The sequence below is a fragment of the Procambarus clarkii genome, chromosome 32 (assembly GCF_040958095.1).
Source record: "Procambarus clarkii isolate CNS0578487 chromosome 32, FALCON_Pclarkii_2.0, whole genome shotgun sequence".
Lineage (NCBI taxonomy): Eukaryota > Metazoa > Arthropoda > Malacostraca > Decapoda > Cambaridae > Procambarus > Procambarus clarkii.
Genome location: NC_091181.1, coordinates 35,535,936 through 35,561,482, shown reverse-complemented (window position 1 = coordinate 35,561,482; position 25,547 = coordinate 35,535,936). Strand labels below are relative to the sequence as shown.

General features: G+C 40.8%; 1 protein-coding gene across 1 annotated transcript in view; it reads left to right on the top strand.

The window, feature by feature from the left end:
* LOC123750749 (leucine-rich repeat and immunoglobulin-like domain containing-NOGO receptor-interacting protein 4) overlaps positions 1-25,547 on the top strand; it is a 56,196-nt gene that overhangs the window by 14,826 nt on the left and 15,823 nt on the right. The window contains exon 2 of the mRNA XM_069335229.1: positions 3,151-3,365. The gene's annotated coding sequence lies outside the window, so the exon portion shown is untranslated. The remainder of the gene's footprint in view (positions 1-3,150; positions 3,366-25,547) is intronic.

The window sequence follows — 25,547 nt, the reverse complement described above, 5'->3', positions numbered from 1 at the left end:
CCAGCCAGTATACACACTGTGCAACCGCGTTGCAGACCATTGCAGAGATTGCAAGAATTTTGCAAGGGTGATGGAAGTTCTTATTGATGAGGAAGTTTAAATTACCAGCAGTTAACTTGAATATAATCTTCTGCCCACATTCCTGAATTTCATAAAGTAGGGTTGTTGGATGGTTAGTAAGCCTTAATAGCCCCAGTTATCACACTATGATTGTTGTAGGATTTTAGAGACACGAAAGGATTTAAAAGACACGAAGGGATTTAACAGACACGAAGGGATTTAACAGACACGAAAGGATTTAACAGACACGAAAGGATTTAACAGACACGAAAGGATTTAACAGACACGAAGGGATTTAACAGACACGAAAGGATTTAACAGACTCGAAAGGATTTAACAGACACGAAGGGGTTTAACAGACACGAAAGGATTTAACAGACTCGAAAGGATTTAACAGACACGAAAGGATTTAACAGACACGAAAGGATTTAACAGACTCGAAAGGATTTAACAGACACGAAGGGGTTTAACAGACACGAAAGGATTTAACAGACACGAAGGGATTTAACAGACACGAAAGGATTTAACAGACACAAAGGGATTTAACAGACACGAAGGGATTTAACAGACACGAAAGGATTTAACAGACACGAAAGGATTTAACAGACACGAAGGGATTTAACAGACACGAAGGGATTTAACAGACACGAAAGAATTTAACAGACACGAAAGAATTTAACAGACACGAAAGAATTTAACAGACACGAAAGAATTTAACAGACACGAAAGAATTTAACAGATACGCCAGGATTAACACACATAAATATGAGTGTGGTGAGGATAACATCAAGAACCTCTCACAACATACAGGAGCCTCACCTCATGGGCCCAAAACCCACCAGTAAAGAAAACTTGTCTCATAATTACGTATTGTCTAAACTTCAACTTTTTCTTTACATCTTTAATTGCCAAAAACAAGAAACTACTAAACGATCTGGATCAGAGAACGGACGAGCCTCCGTTCTTCACGACATATGTTGAAATCTTGCAGGTAAACACTACACTCCAGTAAGTTCAGTAGAACTTCGGTTTTAACTCTTTTAACCCTGTCGTAGCTCAGTCGATTAAGGCAGTGTCTGGGATGCTCCCGGACGCAGGTTCGAATCCTCGTCACGGCCCTTGTGGATTTATTCTTGCAGGTAAATGTATAACGCCTTATATCAATCACTATAAGGGTCGCTTTACTAAAAACTGCGACGGTTGAATAACCTCCCAAGAACAGGTCGTGGGTATTTAAGATGACAGGAAGTCATACATTATTTATAATAAAATACACAAGGAAGAAAGAAACACCAGAAATGCAGTTCTCTATCTGCCACTTCCATTAGGAAATTACAAAACCATTACCTACTCAAACAAGCGCCCAATTAGGTAATTACATAACTATTACCACCCCAAACAAGCGCCAAATTAGATAATAACCAAACCATTACCACACAAACAACAATTGTGTGGTAATGCACACAATTTACGTAATACCACACAATTACGTAATACACAATTACGTAATAACTAAACCATTACCACACACAAACAACCACACAATTAAGCAGTGACAAAATCATTACCACATGCTCAAACAAGCCCCGAGCCGCCTCTCCCTGCTTTATCAAGCTCTGCTTTATTATCTCTTTTAGATAAATAGATTAAATTGACCGGATAATGGGACCTGGGACCTCCAGGCAAATTTGCATGACAGCGCTATCAAAAGCCGATTACATGACACGGAATTAAACATAGACGCTTTAGGTCCGCGAGGGAAAAATAAAGCTTGGTACATCATGATGCACGTAGAGAGAGAGAGAGAGAGAGAGAGAGAGAGAGAGAGAGAGAGAGAGAGAGAGAGAGAGAGAGAGAGAGAGAGAGAGAGAGAGAGAGAGAGAGAGAGAACACAGGGGATGGGATAACTAGATAGCATATTGCAAATCGGACAGGCTTAGAAATGTGGCAAAACCTTTCAGTTCAGATATGACATTAACATTTTATGAATGAAGTTTGACTCTGAAAAGATACTTGGTAAACCAAGTATCTTTTATAGCCATACAGCCCTACATCTGTATGGCTGTATGACTGTATGGCTTTTTAAGCCATACAGTCCGTACAGTCAGTCAGTAAATGAGTCTCTAGGGACAGGCTTAAGATGAAGTGAGGTAGGATAACAGCTCCTCCTTGTAGTTTTACTGGGAATCCCAATGATATACCTAATGATCCCTAGTCTTAGTTTTTAAACGAGACAGAATGAGAGATACTACATAATGAAGGCTATCATGGCTATCTGTCTATCTAACTATCTATGGTTTATCTGTCTTAAACTGACAAAATTCTGCACTGCACTTTTTAACGTGTGGTTTTGTCATTATATCATCAGCCACGTTATTGTGACTCGTCGTCTGCTTGAGGATTTTATTTTCTTGCTTATCATTTAATTGTAATTTAGATCATAGATTCCTATGGTAAGCCCTTTTAGATTTCAGTATATTAAATTTTGCTTTTCTGTGAACTTTCAGAAACTTAGATTATTGATATATTTAAAATCACTAAAGCTTTATCTAAATGAATTTTAGGGAGTAGTTTCTAATTTAGCTTTTTGTTAAGTGCTTGTGAAAGTGTATTTTTTCATGTAGGGAAATTCTTGAACTTTGTCACTTAATATGCATGTCCAATCTAATATCCTCCATTCCAGTCTGAACCCAATATAAGCTGCTTTGCAGAAATATAGAAATGCAGCATTTTCTAATCTCTTTTCCATGCATTGTCAAAACTCAATACAATTTACTAATTTGCTTGATAATAATACATTAGCAATTTTGTTTTCTCTGATAACAAGCAATATATATGGAATATTGGCCTCCATTGATGGTTCATAAATAAATAGTTTAAGGAAGCAATCGTGGTGGATCGTCAAGAAATGCTGAACTTCTGAATATACTTTTGAACAACCCAGTCTATTCTGCTACAGTTTAAATCTCCAACAATGATGATATTATTGTACGTGTGACACTTATGAGGGAGGCAATGAACAGGCGTTCCTTAGGTAGGGCACCTCACCCCATATTTATTTACCAGTACCCTCTCTATTTTATTTTTCAGGAGATTGTCCTCATCATCATCCCCTGTTGAGTCCTCCTGATGAGGTAGAGGGGCAAACGAGCCGAGATGAGAACAGCATCCAGATCAGCGGATCTGGTCAAGGGAGAGGCAAGAAAGATGCTTGTGGGAAGGAGCCTCTACTGAGCATCACTGCTCTTCTCCCTTCCCTTCCCCAACTCTCCCATCCACACACTCACATTCACACTCAACAACAGGTATGTAAACCGGTTCAAATCACTTGGGTTTGAGCACTCGTTCCTGGAACTCTATGGGACTCTTCCCATAGACTCCTTAAGTTATTCTTTCCGTCTACTCTTATATCAGGAACCTTGCAGGACGTTTTCTTAATCGTGCAAATATCCCAGATCATTGTCCTCATATTCCTGCTATGTGTCCTCAAATCACAGCTATGTATCCTCAAATCACAACTACGTATCCTCAAATCACAGCTATGCATCCTCAAATCACAGCTATGTATCCTCAAATCATAGCTATGTATCCTCAAATCTTTTCCAAGTGCTACATAATTACTCTGGCTTAGCGCTTAGTCCTCGCAATTAATCTTACTACAGACTTCGGATTTTTCTTCCTAAGACTCTTATTAGTTTTTCCTTCTCTCAGATTTTTCACCTGTTGTTGTTGTTTAAGATTTGCTACTTGGAACAAAAAGTTCCAAGTAGCACGGGCTATGGTGAGCCCGTAGAGTCTTTTCAGCTACTACAGTAGACGTCAGGCGTTTCTGTCGTCATTGAAGGATATATTATAATAATCAGTGATTACTTTCACTGCGAATGCATTTTTTTTGTAAGGTCAATTTAAATTTAGTAATCTGTAATTAAACCCCTTCTGCTTACAGCATCAGACCAATCCACTTGTAGTTATTGCCCTCTTAGGAAATTTCCCTATTAATTTATGTGTAATTACTGCCCGCTAGCGTTAATTACATCACCTGGTCTAATTGATCTCTAGAGATTATCTCCGTCATTTGCAATTACTTCCATCAGAGCACTAAATCCAGCATCCTCATTGGCTCCTCTCTCGGGAGCTGCTCTTATAGTTAACTTTAAACTACTGTTCGCTCTTGTTAACATGACCTGTTTTTATTGATTAATATACTGCTTATTATTACTATAGAGCCTTAACAAACAACCTTGTTACTGTTGCTAATTTCATAATGCTCTCGCTTACCAGGATTTAATGATGCCACTCATAGTGGCACTTTCCCTGCCATACTTGAAGTTAAGGATGACCACACTAATGATAGAACTAAGTAGTTTTTCCTGTAATTAACGTCCACTAGACATACATGTCCCCCCACTGGTGCAACAGCCGCGTTGGTCAAGGAAACTCGCTTCATCGCAAAGAGATCAGAGATTTATTTAATATATGTCAACTCGTTTCGAGCAAAGCATGAGCCAGCTTGGAAAGAAAGTAAAACCCAGCTGTAGAAAACTCAGCAACTGACTCCTGTCCGGACTCATTCCAGCTGTAGGGTGGAGAGGAGCCAACTGTAGAATGAACAAAAGATGGTTGTTGAACAGGTGCATAAGTCTGAAACAAGGCATAAACCAGAACGGACAAGAGCCATCGAGCTGTAGTCAGAGTAACCAACCCTCTGACTGACAAAGTTGCATATTGTATTGAACAAAATAACATCCACTTCAATCAACACAATAAAGTAATTATATCTATCTACATACGTAAGTCAATATCGATGATCAGATAAGACATGCTCGTACAAACTCACGAACATATCAATACGTTCACGGATTTCACAACGAAATCCATAACACCAACAAAAACATTCATATACAACACGGCAACCAACACGCAATTGCAAGAGAAAAAAGAATATAGAGCAATGCATGAGGAAAAAAATCCGAAATTCCAGTGCAAAGCGGCGCCCTCAACCCATCGTAATGACAGCATTCAATCAATTAACTACAGGGTTGTAAATAGTTTGCGACAAGTGACACACATACTAGCCCGTTTTCTTGACTCGCCTCAACGTACAAAATACAGTGTGCTAACCTAACCAGGGGCCAGATTCACGAAAGCACTTACGCAAGCACTTACGAACGTGTACATCTTTCCTCAATCTTTGACGGCTTTGGTTACATTTATTAAACAGTTTACAAGCATGAAAACTTGCCAATCAACTGTTGTTATTGTTATAAACAGCCTCCTGGTGCTTCGGAACTCATTAACTGTTTAATAATTGTAAACAAAGCCGCCAAAGATTGAGAAAAGATGTACAGGTTCGTAAGTGTTTGCGTAAGTGCTTTCGTGAATCTGGCCCCAGAAACCCAGGTCCTGATCCACAGAAAACGTCGATATTTGTAAACTGCTGCTCTGCATAGTAAACTGTATCTTGGACGTTGGGGACCATAACGCAGCTAATGAGACGTATTATATGAGAGGATGTAAACCGCAAGGTACTCACCTAGTTGAGCTTGCGAGGGGGTTGAGCTCTGGCTCTATGGTCCCGCCTCTCAACCGTCATTCAACTGATTAACACTGGTGTATACTGGACGATATTCAGGACTGAAGTATACTTGTTGGTTAGTTCGTAAGCTGTTGTGGTGTCCTTACTGATTGTTAGGCTTTAATCACAACATAAACATTTAAGAAATTTAGATTCGGAGAAAAGATTTGAGTAAAGATTAGTTTGGAAATCGGGTTGTTTATTACATGGCAAATCATATAAATTGTCATCCACACTTACGTGGAAATAAACATTCCATTTACCTGAGTCTCGAACCCTGGACCCCAAGCTCGAAGCTCTCTCGACTAGGCTATGAGTAGTCTTAAAAAGGAAAGTTTCCAGAAGCAGCAGCATCCTGTTGCCAAACTGGACATTTCAACTCCCCCCCTGACTACTGCCGAAGCCCAGAGGAATTACTGATCCAGGTTCATTTCATATAAACGTTCATTGTAAAGGGGGGGGGGGGGGGAATTAGACGGGGGAGCGGGAAGGGCTCATTGCATTGTTTCATGCGTAGGTTAGACTTACATGTGAGTACAGTTAGATATAGACAGATGCCCTCTCGCATGGGGTCATTAGTCCTTCTCGAACTACGACCGTAATTCGTATGTTCTTCGTGTTATGTAATCTAAAACACTATGTGAAAACAGGTCGTCTCAGCTGACCCGGCTTGCCTAATCCGGCTTGCCTAATCCGGCTTGCCTAATCCGGCTTGCCTAATCCAGCTTACCTAATCCGGCTTGCCTTATTCTCTTTCATAACTTCGTAGATCAAAAAAAAATTACCCACGTGTATTTCCAGCTTTCCTTCTAGTTATGTGTATTATATTTTGTGTATTATTTTACGGGCGATCTGGACACAGCTGCGAATATGTATATTCATGATGATTTCTTTTGTATGAATGAAAGGGGGGGGGGTGTTGTCTCTCTTCGTATCTTCTCCTTTTGCTCCATTACCTCTCATATTTTATGTATCTTTTTACATTTCTCGACCTCTCTCCCTCCCCCCCTCCCCCCCTCTTCCCCCCCCCCCCTCCGGCCCGACTGCCAGCTCTCTCCATAAATATGTAGTAGTCTCTAGAACGTGTTTGATTCAAGTCTCTCCTCTCTCTCTCTCTCTCTCTCTCTCTCTCTCTCTCTCTCTCTCTCTCTCTCTCTCTCTCTCTCGTACAGTAGCTCTGTGTATGTGTTCGTATAGTATTCGTATGAATGTGTGTACGTGTATATATAAATTTGTATGAATTTATGTACGTGTATGCGGTCATGTGTGTACTTCACTTTTCATGTTATGACCGTTAACTGTGTGCGTCACTGCGTAGACATTACTGCGTGTGAGTGCGTATTTACTATTTGTGTCTGCAGAATCGAGCTATTAGCTCTTGGACCCCGCCTTTCTAACCACTCTTATTTTTCCTGTATTATATCTACTACATATATCTCTCTCTAACACGCACACACACATCCACAGGAAGCAGCCCATAGCTTCTGTCTAACTCCCAGGTACCTATTTACTGCTAGGTGAACAGGACATCAGGGTGAAATCAACCCTGCCCATTTGTTTCCACCTCCGCCGGGATTCTAACCCGAACCATTAGGACTACGAGGCCCAGGCGTTATCCACTCAGCCGTGAGGCCCCAAGTGTGTGCATGTGCATCATGCTAGAGTATTATATAACAACAGGACACAGAGACAGGCCGAGGAGTGAGGCCAAGTGGCAAGGCCGCCCCCCTCACACAATTGCCAAGTAATTGCTCAATAGACCATTATTTCCTCGTTAGCGTCTCCATTAGCCGGACGACAATGGGGAGAGAGAGTGGGGAATGTGGCTCATCTTCACCATTACTCCCCCCATTACTGCTTCAGGGGGAGGCTCGTCTCCCCCTGACCCCTTTACGACTTCTATGGGTGTGTGTGCGTGTGTGTGTGTGTGTGTGTGTGTGTGTGTGTGTGTGTGTGTGTGTGTGTGTGTGTGTGTGTGTGTATGTGTGTGGGTGTGTGGGTGTACTCACCTAATTGTACTCACCTAATTGGGCTTGCGGGGATTGAGCTCTGGCTCTTTGGTCCCGCTTCTCAACTGATAATCAACTGGTGTACAGATTCTTGAGCCTACTGGGCTCTATCATATCTACACTTAAAGCTGTGTATGGAGTCAGCCTCCACCACATCACTGCCTAATGCATTCCAATTGTCTAAGAAGGAAGCACCAACAAAAGTGATGCTATTGTTTATTTTTTACTATTATTGAGAATTTCAACTCTTCAGAATACGGAAAAAATCCATTTTTCACTGTTCTGTAACTCAATAAATCTTTCCAAAGTCAACTTTGAAAGTCTCATTTGGGTACTAAGTTTTCATCAGTATTCATTTGCTCGTATAAACACACAACCATGCTAAAGGTCTTCGTGTTCCGTGTCAATTCCCCTGAGTATTTTGTATGAGATAATCATGTCTCCCCTGATTATTCTATCTGCCAGTGACGTGAGGTTTAACACATGTCGCCTTTCCTCGTAACTCACATCTCTCAGCACTGGGACCGGTATATAGTAGCATACCTCTGTACTTTCTCCAGCTTTGTTACGTGTGATAAGGTGATAAGGACTCTACCTCGTGCCCGTCTTCAGAGTAAATCCATTACCTTGAGAAACCACAACAACAACCCCCTCCCCCCCTTCCTCAAACCATCTGGATTTGTCATCCCGAAACTCAAGATGTTGTTGTGTTAAGAGAACTCTTTCTCTCTAGAGATTCACGCAGCCTCCTCTTTTCATCAATTTGTTTTGTGTGTGTGTGTACGTCCTTGGTAAGATTATGGACTATAGTTTGAGGCTTTTCACTGTCCTCTCTTTCGACAGGGCCATATTTGTAGCAGCTTCTATGCATTTATTGCCAGAGAGGTTATCTAGAAGTTGTGGTCGTGTATTCTCCTTTGAGCTTTACCATGGAATTCTGGACTGAAAGTCTCTTATTTTCCTAATACTTTCTGCTAAGGTATGCAGGATTTCGTTCTGATATTCTTCCAGAGCAATAAATTCTTACTGCCTGTGGACACTCAAATGCAAATGAACAGGGATTGATCATTACCCAAAAAAGCCTTCGAAGTTGACATTCTTTATGTCTGACTCATTCAGATTGAATATCTGGTCAAGTTCCTTGGGTCAGTATTATATTTTGTTATCGTGACTCTTTTTCACATGTTGATGAATGAAGTTTCTCGTTACTGCTTTCATGAAATTAGCTTTCCACGTACCTGTGTCTGCGTTAAGTTTCCTATTTCCCAATTTCTCTTGCCATGATTAAACTCCCACATTACTAAGAGTGAGTACCCATTCCAAACAAGGCAATTCTTTTCCCAGGCTAGTAAATAGCTGCCCCCCTATTGTTTGTGTGTTATACAAAACAACACTGTCATTCTGTGTTGGGTTGTATATGGCTCCTATTATTGTCTTGGGTCCTACCTGTGTTATGGCTGCTCCTATATACTCTGTGAATTCTTCGCAACCTGTGATTGATAGGCATTTGTGTGCCATTCCATTGCAATCAACAGGACCTCTTCCACTTCCTCTTTTCCAATCCTTCTTCTATCTTATGACATGATAGTCTTGGAGGAGTGTAATTACATCCAGGTTCTACTCGTCTATCCTTCTTTCGAGTTCAGTCTCCTTCCTTTTAATCTCATCTATAATGGTGTACAGTACATGACTCTTAAGCACTCTTTGTTTGGCGTTCTCACGTATAGGTTTCACTATCTTCTGGCTTCCTGGGTGAGTTCTCGGTGTGGGGTAATGTTTGGTGAGGTAGTTGAGAAGGATTGAAGACAGGCTGAGTAAATGGAAATTGAATCTGATTGACTGTTGAATAAGGGATTTGAGGATGGATGCGGTTGAGGGATATTGTCAGGAAGGGGTAAGGAAAGGGTGGGAGAGAGAAGTATGGGTAGAGGACATGGGATGGGGTGGAAACGCCCCATCCCATGCCATGAATGGGGATGATTTTTTAACTACAATTGTGAAAGACTTCGGAGAAGTGAAGAGGAAGGACGTAGGTGCCCCCACTCCCCTATTCGTCCCTGCGCTTCCATTTCATTTTTTTAAACTGCAGCTCTATCTTCCTCTCTCACATCCCACTAGAGAATTAGTCCATGTAATCTGGAACATGTTGAAGTGTGTTGTCCTCCCCCAAGACTCGTTTCTTTGACTGTCTCGTTTGTGGCCTTATAATCTCTATCCTGTGTTCCACTAATCTGTAAACCTTTTCGATTTTGCCCCCTTTCCATCTGCGACTTTGTCAGGATCCACTCCTCTTTTCCAGCGTTTTTCTATCCCTTCAGTCCTAGCAATGCTCTTCTTATCTCTCTAGAGTAGCCATTTGGTGCTCCTTTCGGCTTCTAAGAGACTGACTGTCTCGCTAGCTACTTTCTACAGTGCTTTAAAATGGTCACTGTATCTCTTCGTAATTTATGCTATGTGTTAGCTTGACTAAATAATGGGTGTTCCGCAGCTTGATAGTTCACTAAATGGTCTTGTTTGTTACATGTAAGATTCTAAGGTAAGGTATGATTCTTCCAGGAGAAAGTGTTAGGCCCATATGTCTATACGTCAACCAAGAGGAATATGAGGACAGGCGTGTACTCACTTGGTTGTACTTGCGGGGGTTGAGCTCTAGCTCTTTGGTCAGGCTCTTTGGGCAATCGAGCAGAAGTTCACATATGCGAATACAATAAATGTTGTTCTTTTGAACATCAAATTCCCCTCGAAGATCCATAATTCCTCACTGACTGACCTCAGATCCTCCTCCCCTAGCAAGTGTATGGTTTCTTTCACGCTATTTACCTCCACACACTCTCTCTCTCACTCACCCCTTCAGCGTGATCCCGGCAAAGGCTCAAATCCAATTTTATGCGTGTTCCGGTACGTCACAATACGCCTTTTGGATATACTGTCTTCCCCGGCAGTGTCTGATTATATATATATATATATATATATATATATATATATATATATATATATATATATATATATATATATATACATATATATATATATATATATGTATACATATATGCATTCATATATATATATATATATATATATATATATATATATATATATATATATATATATATATATATATATATATAGCAGAATGTGTGTTGTACAAAAATGGTTGAAATAGGCCACTGGCACCATTTTAATAGATGGATTTGGCAATTTTATTGCAAAATTTACGGCGTGTGATCAATGCTAATACTGCCAATTATAGTATTTCCTCCTCATTTGTCCTCTTGCTGTGGGGAGGGGCAGGTCGTTAGTGGGACGGGAGGGGGAGGGGGTTGTTAGTGGGACGGGAAGGGTGGGGTTGTTAGGGAAACGAATTGGGCGGGTTGATGAGTGGAGGGAATGAATTGTTGTTAGTGGAACGGGATGGGAGGTTATTTTGGAGTTGGAATGGGAAGGGAAGATTTGGGGAAGGTGGGAAAGAGGCTCGCTAGGGAAAAGACGGGGAATGGGTCGGGGTAGTACAGTTAGGAGTCGTTGTGGGGTGAGAAATGTAGATGAGAGACAGGAAGGTGTTGGTGAGAGACAGAGAGGGTTAGTGAGAGACAGAGAGGGGTCAGTGAGAGACATGTAGGAGTCAGTGAGAGACAGAGAGGGGTCAGTGAGAGACATGTAGGAGTCAGTGAGAGACAGAGAGGGGTTAGTGAGAGACAGTGAGGGTAGGTGAGAGACAGAAGGAGGAGAGAGGGACGATTTTGAGATCCCCTTGAGCCATTAATAGTATTGTAATTATCCTGCTTTTCACGCGTCACTTAACTCCAATCTGATCCGCGAATCACTATGAACTAATCAACCAATTACCCAATCATCCAACCAACCTTTTATCTATCTAAGCAGCCATCCAAAGGACCAATCAATCGATTAACCTACCAAAACTACCCAACTTAACCAGCCAAATGCCAGACCACCAACCCACCATACACAACATCACCAAAACTCCAATAAAGAAATAACCCACCAACCAACCTACCAGCCCACCAACCAACCTACCAGCCCACCAACTTACCAAGCAAGACAATCAACATCCAACCCACCAACCAACCAACCCACCTACCACCCAACATATCAATCAACCAACTAACCAACCAATTAACATGCCAACCCAACAACCAACCATATCACCCTCCAACCATTCTATATACCAACCCACCAACCAGCCCACCAACCAGCCCACCAACCAACCCACCAACCAGCCCACCAACCAGCCCACCAACCAGCCCACCAACCAGCCCACCAACCAGCCCACCAGCCCACCCACCAGCCCACCAACCAGCCCACCAACCAGCCCACCAAGCAGCCCACCAACCAGCCCACCAACCAGCCCACCAACCAGCCCACCGTCCTCTGGTCACCTACCTGATAGCCCCACTTGCCTCACAAGAGCACTACATGTATTGATTGATGCCTCAGCGGCCTGACTTCTTGGGCGACACTCTAGTAGCACATAATGTTAGTTAATCAGTCAGGGGATTAACCGCTGAGAGAGAGAGAGAGAGAGAGAGAGAGAGAGAGAGAGAGAGAGAGAGAGAGAGAGAGAGAGAGAGAGAGAGAGAGAGAGAGAGAGAGAGAGTGTATGCTTGAGATCTTTCATTTAGGTGACACATACATACTCACGTGCACATTCACACACACACACACACACACACACACACAAACACACACACACACACACAGGAAGCAGTTCCACAACAACTGTCTAGCTCCCAGGTCCTGAACTACAGGACACTGGCCTGTAGTTCAGGCACTGAACAACAGGCCAGTGTCCTTAACCTGTATACCATGCAAGGTGATGGAGAAGATCACCCTCTGTGTGAAAAACCCCAACCAAAGAACGGTCACTAAACTTCACTCAAACTACATTATTGAGAGCACAAGGAGACCACATTCACGTAATATCTCGCTATGAGAAGAAATCGGAGTGTAATATTGTCCTCTCACAGTATAACCTCCTGTCAACACACAAATAATGTCATCTATACCATCCTTCATAACCTTTTCACTCACTAACCACATTTTAAAATTATTTTTTCTAGTGAAACAAATAATTTCATCCCCAAAAACTATTTACACCTGATATCTGTTTTGCTTATATATATTTAGGTATATATCTATAGCTGATATCCTGATATCTATTATCCTTACCGTCGTGTAAGTCTGTTTGTTATAACTGTGACATTTCAGCAATATAAAATAAATAATTGTTGGCAATACCAGCCTTGGACAACAGCATCAGCTGAGCAAAACAGAAATAGCTGAGCACTGTTGGAACTGCTGCTATGCAATCTAGGAACACCTGAGCAAAGTCGAAGGAGCCTAGAAACACATATGAACACTATATGTTTTTGACAGATGTGTCTGAGGACTTTTACAGGTATAGGAAGAGCTAGGAGATCTTTTTTCACATGTGTGTGAGAGTTTTGTTACAGATGCAGAGGGGAGGCGTGTGCGTTTTTTTTTAACGAAGGTGTGTGAAGGTTCTTCCTTCACAGGTTTGGAGACAGGTGTGTGAAATCCCCCTTCACAGGTATACAGACAGCTGTTTGTGAACCTTCTTCTGTGGTCTGGGACAGGTGTTGCACATTCCACGACAAAGGCATCATTACCACGACCACAAAACTCTTTCCTCCACAGCCAGTTGGGTTGAATTATTGATGTGTCGCTCGAGCAGGAAGCAAAGAGAGAGAGAGAGAGAGAGAGAGAGAGAGAGAGAGAGAGAGAGAGAGAGAGAGAGAGAGAGAGAGAGAGAGAGAGAGAGAGAGAGAGAGAGAGAGAGAGAGAGAGAGAGAGCAGACAGAGGGAGGGGTGGAGAACGAGAGTCGAGTGATAAGAGTGAAAACCTTCTCTGTGCAGCGAATGTGAGCTTGAATAGCAGGAGGAGGAGTGAGTTCCTAGGACACGGAGGAGTGAGTGATGCTCACATCCCTCGTTCACTATAGACGGAAAAGCAAGAAGTAGGAAGATTACCAACGAAGGACGACAGTGGAAGACAAATTAGGTACGGAAGAAGTGATGTAGAAAAGAGAACAGGGAAATATGGAGAAAAGAACAAAGAGAAAAGCCAAAAAAGAAATAGAAATAAAACGCAACACGAAAAATACTTTGTGATTTATCGCTAGGGCTTCGCCCTTTGACCTTCAAACCCCTTGACCCTCCGCAGTTGACCTTAGATCAATCTACCATCGTGGATGGTCTCGATGGTTTGAGTGGAATAGATTAAGTTCTCAATAGACTATTATCACGACTGTTAACTTGGTTCTAATTTCTCTCATTATTTATAATACATAGAAATGAATTATAGAAGTATCAACTTTTGCTTTCTATAATTATTAAATTAGGCAAAATTGTAATTAATTTTGTCAATAAAGATGTTAATAATAATAATCTATAATTATTATCGAGCTCTTTGTATCCATTTCTGGTTGGTTTTTCTCTATCACTATCTCTAATTCAATCTCTCTCTCTCTCTCTCTCTCTCTCTCTCTCTCTCTCTCTCTCTCTCTCTCTCTCTCTCTCTCTCTCTCTCTCTCTCTCTCTCTCTCTATCTCTAATTCAATCTCTCTCTCTCTCTATCTCTAATTCAATCTCTCTCTCTCTCTATCTCTAATTCAATCTCTCTCTCTCTCTCTCTCTCTCTCTCTCTCTCTCTCTCTCTCTCTCTCTCTCTCTCTCTCTCTCTCTCTCTCTCTCTCTCTCTCTCTGTCTCTCCCCCCACTTCCTCTGTACATTTTATTCTTTCTCTTTCTCGCTATGTCTCCGTCTCTCTCTCTCTCTCTCCTCATGTTCCTCTCGCCCTTTGAAGCCAGCCAGCACTCATGAATATAAAAATAAGAGTGGCCCTTTCTTCTTGCCTTCCAGGTCGACAACTGACACCTCTCTCGTTCACCCGGTAAAGAGCTTCCTCTATTTTGTGAGAGCTTTAGTAAGGCAGGAGACTCTTATAGAGGTCATCGTCAGTGACGCCTTTGTTGACCCACAGGCTAGGTCACAGAGCCTAAATTTTATACATTTTTTGTCAGGCTTAGTGGTGGTTTATCTCTCTCTCTCTCTCTCTCTCTCTCTCTCTCTCTCTCTCTTTCTTCCCAACCACTTGGGCTGGACGGTAGAGCGACGGTCTCGCTTCATGCAGGTCGGTGTTCAATCCCCGACCGTCCAAGAGGTTGGGTATCATTCCTTTCCCCCGTCCCATCCCAAATCCTTATCCTGACCCCTTCCCTGTGGTATATAGTCGCAATGGCTTGGTGCTTTCTCCTCATAGTTCCCTTCCCTTCTCTCTCTCTTTTTCTCTCTCTCTCTCTTTCTCTCTCTCTCTCTCTCTCTCTCTCTCTCTCTCTCTCTCTCTCTCTCATGGTGAGAATGATACTTCAACAGGGAGGTCATTCACGCCGAATATATATATACAATGAACAAGTAACAAAATATAATTTTCAAAATGTTATGAACTCTAATTATGAAATAAATGTAAATAAATGGAAAAAAACAGGTGACTAAAAGGAATCATTCATCAAAGTTAAAACAAAACTAAATTTATGAAAAGAGTTCATATCCTCTTGCTTAAACGAAACAAATGCTCGTTAATCCTGGCATGCTATTAGTGAATGCATGTAATTTCACGCCATGACTCAAAACTGATTGCGTATCGAATTTGCTTGAACAGTGCTTCGCTCTTTTCTTTTGTTCAAACTGTGTCTTCTCTAATCAACCCGTTCTCAGGCCAGGTTCGTTAAAGCTGCGGACATCCCCCTCAAGACACACTCATCAATTTTTAATATATAAATATTTAAATATATCAATGATAAACTCATTTATATATATATATATATATATTAGGGATTATTTGCATTTGAAGTACGTGGGCACTTTATATATAATTTATGATTGTATTTCGTTTAAACGAGAACGTTTAAACGTTTACTCTTTAAGCGATAAACGTTTACAGCTTGACGGTTCGAACAGAGGTCGTGAACGTAACACTGTCCGAGAAATGTTCAAACGTTTCACTCTGAAATGTTGGTTTGAATCTCGATAGACTTCCTTCATATATATATTTATTTCTGTTATCGACGTTAAACCAACATTGATATTGTTGATTCAAAGTTACTCGAGTATTTTTTGTAAATGAGAGAGAGACCGGGAGAGAGGGGGGGGGGGGCTAAAGGTAAATAAAGATAAAGGAAAATATATCAGAAGAGAGGGAAAGAGAATGAGAAGGAGAGAGAGAGAGAGAGAGAGAGAGAGAGAGAGAGAGAGAGAGAGAGAGAGAGAGAGAGAGAGAGAGAGAGAGAGAGAGAGAGAGAGAGAGAGAGAGAAAGAGAGAATGGGAGGGAGAATGGGAGGGAGAATGTATGTGTATTTACTATTTACTTTTGTGTTTGCAGAATCGAGCTATTAGCTCTTGGACCCCGCCTTTCTAACCAATCAATTTTTCCTCTATTATATATTCTACATATATATTTCTCTAACGCACACACACACACACACACACACACACACACACACACACACACATCCCCATAAAACAGCCTGTAGCAACTGTCTGACTCCCAGGTACCTATTAATAGCTAGATAAACAGGTGCATGAGGGTGAGAGAAACTTTACCCATATGTTTCTTCCTCTGTCGGGGATCGAACCCGGCCCTAAGGACAACGACCATAAAGCGCTGTCCACTCAGCCACGAGGCCCCCGATGGGTGCCCCCCTCCCCCAAGCACCTATTTGTGCTTGCGGGGGTTGAGCTCTGGCTCTTTCGTCAAGTGTGTGTGTGTGTGTGTGTGTGTGTGTGTGTGTGTGTGTGTGTGTGTGCGTGTGTGTGTGTGTGTACTCAAATACAAGGTACAGTATATACATAACAGGTAACAGACATACACATACAAAAAAACCACCGGACACCTTCCTCTGTCGTAAATAACTGGAAATAAAACAAGTATTTGATTAGGAGAAAAAATCAACTTTTTTAAATCTCTGTATTTTCTGCCCTCTCGGGGTTGTAATATCGTCTTGCCAGATAATGAGCAATCAAACACAGGGCGTCATTACTCAGCTGTTTTTTTGTTGTGGCTAGATGTTGTTATTGTCGTTGTTGTTGTCGATTTTGAGGCCACAACGACACGAGGGCCGGATAGACCCCGTCGTTCCCGTGAAACCCAAAACCTGGCAACTATATACGCGTCGTCTGTCGGCTGAATGATTATAATAAACAAGAAGCATCAACCTACATCGACCACCGGATGGTGGCCAGATGCCACCAATGCCAGAGGGCATGCCAGGAACTCTCCCAAGACCCGCCAACTCCCAGCATCTCTCAGCCAAGTCGGTGCCCCACACCGTCTCTGTATTTGAGAACGGCCCTCCAAAAGACTCGACCGGAAAACGGAAAAAAACAAATCCTCAACTTCCCTGTGACCCCGGGGAGATAATTAAGTGAGCTGGGCGTAGTATCAATCCGGACAGATGAGGAACTGGGGGTCTGGATACTGGCGTTGTGTGGTCAGGTCGCTTGTTCCGCCCGTCACATTTCTTCCAGGAGGAACTGGTATCGAGAGGTTTAATGGTCGTTAAGGCTGAACCAAGAGTCTTCTCTCCTGGGAACTGGGGCGTGAAAACAGGCCCCAGTTCCTGCTCACAGAGTTTGCTCCTGTCATCTGTTTTACAAGTGATAAAGCCTACGGACTCTGAGATGAATATTTCACTTACACAGACATCCTGCTAAGGGGGCATTGAGGAAGTCCTTGCCTCTCCCATCCCCCATTCTTCATGAGGCCACTGGAGCATCCACGACCCTTTCTGACACTCGATAAAATCACCATGAATCTTGCCTAGTTCAGTGTAAATAGTTCCAAGCATTTTGCCTCCAATCTCACACAAACATTCTCTTGAACATAAATAGGTGGAGCGTTGCCATTACAATTGTGATTGATGGAAAGTTACTTTGAAGATTTTAATTGCTGGAGCATCATTTTCCCAAGACAAAATATTCCTAGATGTGATTAATTTATTTTTCATTGAGTAATTGGTTTAATGACTGTAGATGGTGGTTGGTGTGTTATCAATATTCTGCAGTATCGAGGCAGGTGTTTTATCAATGCACTGCAGTAGTGACAGGTGTTTTATCAACGTACAGCAGTATAATGGCAGGTGTTTTATCAATGTACAATAGAACAAAGGTAAATGTCTTACCACTGGACGGTGGTACTGTAGTGTGCCTTTGTTCAAAGTCTAATATTGATACAATTGCTGGCGTTACATCAAGGTACAGTGGCTCGTTAATCAAGGTACTATGATACAGTGATTGATATCTCTTCAATTATTAATGAAAAAGTGCTTTGGGTTTTAGCAGGATAAAGACATTGAACTATCGAACATCCTTTCAGGATTAAAAATTCTAAAAATGGATCAAATCTAATTTCCCACGACAGAAAAACGAGAAAAAAAAAGTCGTTTCAGTAAACTGTTCACTTAACTTAGTGAAAGCTGTCATTAACTTAATTGAAAATATCTCGGAAGCAATTATAGTAGATAAGTTTTTATATATTTAGCAAATGTATATATAATGGGATACCTGTGTCTCCGGGAATTTGTTTTATTTTGTATTATTTGATTTGATCTTATATTGGAAATAAATAATACTATACAAACACATTTTTAAATTGATATGACCAGCAATCTAAAAAACTCATATTGGACAAGATCACATATTAAAAGATAAGAGATATAATGAGACACTAATTACAATACAAAACACTCGGTTCAACTTACGTGAAGCGATCAGAATAATTTTTGATAACTACTACAATAATTCTCAAAGGTAATTCAAAATTATAATAATAACTAAAAACTTAGAGAAAACGTATATAATAACAAATGATTTAAAACCACTTACAGAGTGCCAGTTAAACACCTTGTAAGAAACATATATATTGCACAAAACTGATCATCAAAAGTTATATTATATATCTAATTAAAACAAATATAACATTACAAATTGTCAACACTCGAAATGAGTTTCAAAGACACAAATTAGGGGGTAACTATATAAAAAAAAAATACAGAAATCTACTTGACCTATATATGAAAACAAAAGGTCATCTGTGAATTATACAGTGTACAACTGAAGCTACAGCTTCCTGATATAAAGGATTTCATAATTCTCAAATCCAACTAACCATTCGTGCATGTGCATAGGAATTTAACTTCAGATTCCAGAAGAGAATAATTCACTTCATTACAATCATTTCTAATCTCTGAGAAAGCTTGGATAATGCTAAGCGATTAACAATATTCCCCCGGTGTTCCAGTATCCTAATCTTAACGTTCCGACGTATCCAGTATTATAGCTGGAACATTTATATATACATACGATACTGCAGCACAGGGTGGGTAGGTTTAGGTTTAAATTTTAATTCAATTATTCCGGATGTTTTTAGGAAAAATACAATTAATACTCTACTGAATAGAGTGTCTTATGCTCAAATTGGTCCTACTTTTAAGATCAAGAAATTAATTTTCTGGTGATTTTTTTCATCAAATAATGGTTACCCTGCTCATTTGAGATAAACTTTTATAATGAATTTCTTTAATGACAAGTTTCACCTTTTTTTTGTCAGATTACTATAGTAAAAAGTGATATTAAATACATCAAATTAACTTTTTTTTTTTAATTAACAAGTTTCGGTATGCATAGCAATGTGCTGCTACCCTATTCTATATGAGAGATTACATAGTGTAGATCAAAAACTAGCTAGAAGTTCATCTAATATCCCCATCTCACAGGATGGTTAGTCATACATGGAATCAAGGGAAAAAATACCTGTCTCAATACAAAACTAAATTAACTTTGACTAAATAATAACTTTACGATTTTCATAAGAGCTAAGCACTGAATCATGGAACAATAATATTTTAATGATTTTTCCAGTTTCTATAAGATTCCTCTCAAATAATATTTTGTGAACAAACTTAGGTATACACAGCAATGTGCTGCTACTCTATTCTTTATGAAAGACCACACAGTGTAGATGAAAAACCAGGTACAAGCTCATCCAACATCCCCACCTCACAGGACGGCCAGCCATACATGGAACCAGGAGAGAACATGAAATGTAAGGCTGATCTATTAGCCTTAAAATTAGCAAAATCTGGATACAGCACAAGAATATCTTCCAATATTCCTGAGTGTATGAAGTAATTGCAGAGCTCAAAGTACCTCATACCATTTGGTCTGAAGTCACTGATAACAAGGCAATCACAGATATAGTGTTGGAAAGAATATCCCAGCTCTTGTTCACATAGTTTACAATTGGAATGTTCACCATTGGAGGGATTCATTACCTGCAGTCCCCTGCCATACATATCAATATCCCAGCCTAATTCTGGCAATTTCAATGCCACACTGTCTAGTGGATGTTTTATGCTGCCAGTACATATAATTCTCGGTTCTAAATATGTCATAGCTGTTTATAGTCGTGATTTCTGGCCTTTAAGTGTCAGTAACTGCTTTTCTGTCTTCCCTAATTTCCTGAAATATTGCGGCTTTTACAGCAGAGATTGAAATGTCGATATCCAATTCAATTTCAGGCTTATCACACGCAGCCTGAAAGTGAGTTGGATATGGGCATTCCAGTCTATGCAGTAAAAGCCGCAATATTTCAGGATTTAGTTTTTTCTATAAGAAGTCGATTGAAGAAGCTTTTACAACATTGTCATTCTCAAGTAGAGTTTAGATTCATTTCATGAATACAAATACCATAGGTTCCTATTTTAAATTTATAGATAAAGTGCCTACCTCATGTATTCTAGTATCGTCTATAAGTATAAATGTTCCAGCTGTAATGCTGGATACGTCGGAAGTTCCATTCGGAACTTTAAGATTTATATTCTTAACCAACATTTAAAAATATTGCTTAATATTAAATTTTAAATTTAATAATAATATTAAGTTAATTAAATTTTTAATCAATATTGATGCTTCTTACAAGATGTTTAACTGGTAACCTTGTAGATACAAATTAACCAGTAGAAATTCAAATAATACATAGCTTTCCTTTTAAAACTCACCATAATCAATCAAACGATCGTCCGAGAGACCCCCTCCTAGTTTAAGGGAAATAACAGCACCATTAATTTCCAAGTATAACGGAACCAAGAAAAGTATTTTTTCCTCTCCTTGTAAGATTATGTTTGGCTGAGTAATTATGGTCGGGAATCCCCTGCTTGTTATCGATAATCTGCACTTTATATCTACCTGCATCGTTAATAACATGGCTCAAGGCTAATTTCAACTCATGTGCTCTTTAATAAGGCCCATCCTGACTGCCAACTGAATGGAGAGGTATGGGGGGGGGGATACTATTTATAGTAATAGAGATGCTTGTTTATATATATGATCGGAGTTTGCGTATAAAACTCTCGATTTTGAAGGTTAAATTTTTAATTAAAGGTTAACAGCTTAGCGATTTCAACTCATTTGAACCGCCATAAGAACTCTACTGAGCTGTTCAGTCAGCACTCATAAACACTCAGACAATAGGACTTTGCTGTCTCTTACTCCAACCAAATATTAATTCACTCGTCCATCACAAGCTAAATCAAACAGGTTTCTCCTGCTGTCACAGCGGAGAAACCAGCTCTCCCCAGCTAAAACAAGAGCTCATTCCAGTTGAAAGTTTCGGCGATAGGTTTCTAGCTGGTCAATGCTAAAGATAGTCTCTGTTATTTTCAGCTAATGCTTCCATGTTCCCCCTTTCCCTCCCCACCACCGGTCTGCTTAAATCAGTATGGAAAAAGATATCAAGAAATTTACTTCCTCGTTTTTGGGCTAAGCTATATATAGTTACCGTTGCTTGCCGGGTAATGCCATTTGCAATGCAACCTTACAACCCTCTCCTCACCCCTCCCTTCAACACACCCCTTCCCATTAACCCCTTCCCCTTAACCACCCCCCTTCTCTCTCACAAAACCCCCTCTTCCTTCTTTTTAACCCCACTACCTTCTCTTTCTCCTCCCTTCCCTTTCTTCGCTTTGTCCTGAAGAAACTTTTGTTATTATTTTTCCATCTTTTGGATTCTTTTCTCTCTCGTACCGTAAATAAGGCTTTTATCTACCAAGTAAAATCCTCCAACAGCAGGCAATAAGAGCCAGGCATAACTGGCCTCAGTGCGCTCGGATTTTGAGGGGAATTTTGTCACAATTTTACCGTCGTCGACCAGAGAGCATTTCGCAATACAATAGCGAGCTTCATAAGCATGACAATAGTTCATTTTTCCTGGTGTCACTCAGGGGAGTTACAGGATACAGCCAGCCGGCATTTTAACACGAAATGGAACTGCGCGCTTAATATATCGGCTCGCTCTGCTGACAACAGCAAATCGCGTTATAGGTCACATGGTGTTATATCTATTCTCTCGTATATGCTCGTATATACTCGTATATGCTCAAATATGCTCGTGTATGTTGTGTAGCAAAAACTCTTTACTATATATTAACGATGGTAAACTCGTTACCATCGTTGTTGATGGTAACGACCTTCCTCAATATTTACCTGAATTTACCTGAGGGCCGCTATCTCTAGTGGCCTTGAAGGGAATAAACAGGAAGCCGACAGCTTGTCAAAGGTCTCCCACATTCTTCCTGGGGACTTTTTCTTATTAGATTTTGAACTGAAGCTTTGTGTTGACCTTTATACCTTCAGCGAGTAGGTGGTTCCATGGGTTTATAACCCAAGGGTTTGTTGAGCCTCACAATGTTGCCCCTGTATGCCACTGTATGTCCCTGTATGCCACTGTATGTCCCTGTATGCCACTGTATGTCCCTGTATGCCCCTGTATGCCCCTGTATGCGTTACCTTTGACCATGTACAGAATTGGTCTGGATTAATATCTTACATCTTGATAGCAACGAACTCCTTTCAATATATGGATGCCGACCACGTCGTTAAAAATAAAGAAATCTGTATCATATTAAGGTCGTCCCACAGTAGAATAAATCACATAACGCAACGTTGGAAGTCAACCTGGGTCTACGCACGCATGTGAAGTCTTGCGCAGGTGTGCGAGAACCTGCCTTTGTTACCTGCACGTGTGATGACCCTCAGGTGTGAAGACCTGCATTATTTACGTCTACGGATGCGTGTGACGACCCTCGGGGTGTATAGAACTGCATTATTTACGTCTACGGATGCGTGTGACGACCTTCCCGGTATACAAACAGTACAAAAATTACTTGCATGAGCCCAAAACAGTGCAAAAATTACATGCGTGAGCCCAAAACAGTGCAAAAATGACTTGCATGAGCCCAAAACAGTGCAAAAATTACATGTGTGAGCCCAAAACAGTGCAAAAATTACTTGCATGATCCAAAAACAGTGCAAAAATTACTTGCATGAGCCAAAACAGTGCAAAAATTACTTCCATGATCCAAAAACAGTGCAAGAATTACTTGCATGATCCAAAAACAGTGCAAAAATTACTTGCATGAGCCAAAAACAGTGCAAAAATTACTTGCATGATCCAAAAACAGTGCAAAAATTACTTGCATGAGCCAACAATAGTGAAAAATCACTAAGATATAGAGTTCTGATACAGTGGATGCCGCAGAACTAGAGCAAATTTCACTTAGATCTATTAAAACCAATGCAAATATTACATGATTTTTGTAAAAAAACAGACACAAATTACTTGGACATGACCCAAATAGCTAACAAATTGTTCCATGTAATGATGCCTGGCTCCAGTTTGTATATATATCGCTAGAAACAGAACTGCTTAACATAACTAAACATTATTTACCTAATAATGCACATGGACCTTCACAAAATAGACGGTAAAAGATTTTTGTTTTTTGAAACCCATTTCAATAAAGGCTATGTTGCAGCCATCAAAATTAAAATACATTCTACTCTCTACAAGCCAAGACACTACAACATCAGTAGCAGTAAAGTTACTCTTCACTCTGTCACCTGTTTACTGTAAGCAGCCATCCAATACAGCAGCAGTAGGAGGAGAAGCAGTTTGAACTGCTGCACCACCAGCAACAACAATAACAGCACCAGCAGCAGCAGCAACAGCAGCAGCAGCAGCAGCAATCAAGAAACCCCCTCTCCTAATGAGTTGCAATTAAAATATTATCCAGTTTCATTAGCCCTTCCAAGCCAAATTAGCGAGAGGGAGGGTTCACCACTCTCGGTTTTCTGATCCAAAAACCTTTCTTGCTACACCGAGAGTGGTATTGGCTTATTATTTTTAAAAGATTCGATATCATATTAAAAAAATGTATAAATATTTCCTTGGAACCCATTTCAATTAGTATTGTGAAATTCCTTCTGTTAAATAGTGAACTTTTTAGACTTGGGTTGATACAGTAATTACTTATAAAACAAAATGCAAGATTCTTAATGAATATTGTTTCGTTAATGACAATAATGAAACTATAATTAAATTAATATATAATACCATTATTCCAGCGTTAGAGTAATGTGTTCTAACCATACTGAAGATATACTGTTGAAATGAAGGGGCTATATATGTATACTGTTCTATGAAAGACTCGTTGTGAAAGCCAGGTGACACCTCTATAGTCACCTTGTGTCCCCTTCCCCTCCTTGAGATGCTGCTGTGGTAAGATGCTGCTGCATAACACAGCGCAGACAGCGGCTGTTTCATCTCTGAGGTGTTCTAAAGAATCGGTATTTTCTACTCTCGCAGTGCTGTCCAAGAGGCTGGCATCTGTGACATGGAAACATTTGTTGTGTAACGAGGGTTTTCAGCGCTGTGTGACGAAGGCCCTTAGCGCTGGGTGACGAGGGCCCTCAGCGCTGTGTGACGAGGGCCCTCAGCGCTGTGTGACGAGGGCCCTCAGCGCTGTGTGACGAGGGCCCTCAGCGCTGGGTGACGAGGGCCCTCAGTGCTGGGTGACGAGGGCCCTCAGTGCTGGGTGACGAGGGCCCTCAGTGCTGGGTGACGAGGGCCCTCAGTGCTGGGTGACGAGGGCCCTCAGCGCTGGGTGACGAGGGCCCTCAGCGCTGTGTGACGAGGGCCCTCAGCGCTGTATGACAGACTACATGTGGCGTCAAACGCAGGAGTGACCTGCCGCAGGTCAAACACGGGCGGTCTTGTTGACCCTTAAGGTCACAGGTTACACTAGATCGCGTGACCTGTAAGAAGTCATCAACATCATTAACGCCACGACTCATAACTCTGAGCGAAATAATGCACGAATGTACAAACACAATGCAATTATCCCTCATTACATAGCTTTACATATCTAAAAATCTAGTATTTCCTGTAACTCCTTCATGCTGGATATGGATTAATGTGGCACTATGATAATAAAGCTACTTTATGGTATGATTGATTGCAGTATTGTCACTAGAGCTAACATCAATTTGCTAATACTTCAACATTTAATTATTATCCAGTTCATCAGTGCATCTATGAATCTTGTATGTAGTGATCATGTCATTTTTCTTCCCCCCGCTTTGTGTGTGTGTGTGATGGGGAAAATCGCTTGGGGCAGAAAGTAGCGGTCGGTCTGTTAAAAGTGGAAAAAGGGAAAAGGAGGAAGAGAGGGGTAAGAGGGAAGGAAAAGGAAGGTCTTTTCAGTAGTGGCTTTGATCCCTTGATGTGTATAATGCCTGCTTTCTTTCCTTAAATTCTTCCTTGATCTTGTATTATTATAATTTTATCTCTCACCTTCCCCCTCCCCCCTCTCTTTTTTTTACACATTTTTTTCAAGTGGTAACTCTACTTGTTCTTTTTGGTCCTGCCATCTTCATTCACTTAATTTTTCACTATTCCCCTTCCCTTCGACTCATCAGTGAGGCGTTGAGCAACTCAATCATTTATACCACACAGTATTCTTTTCTTGAG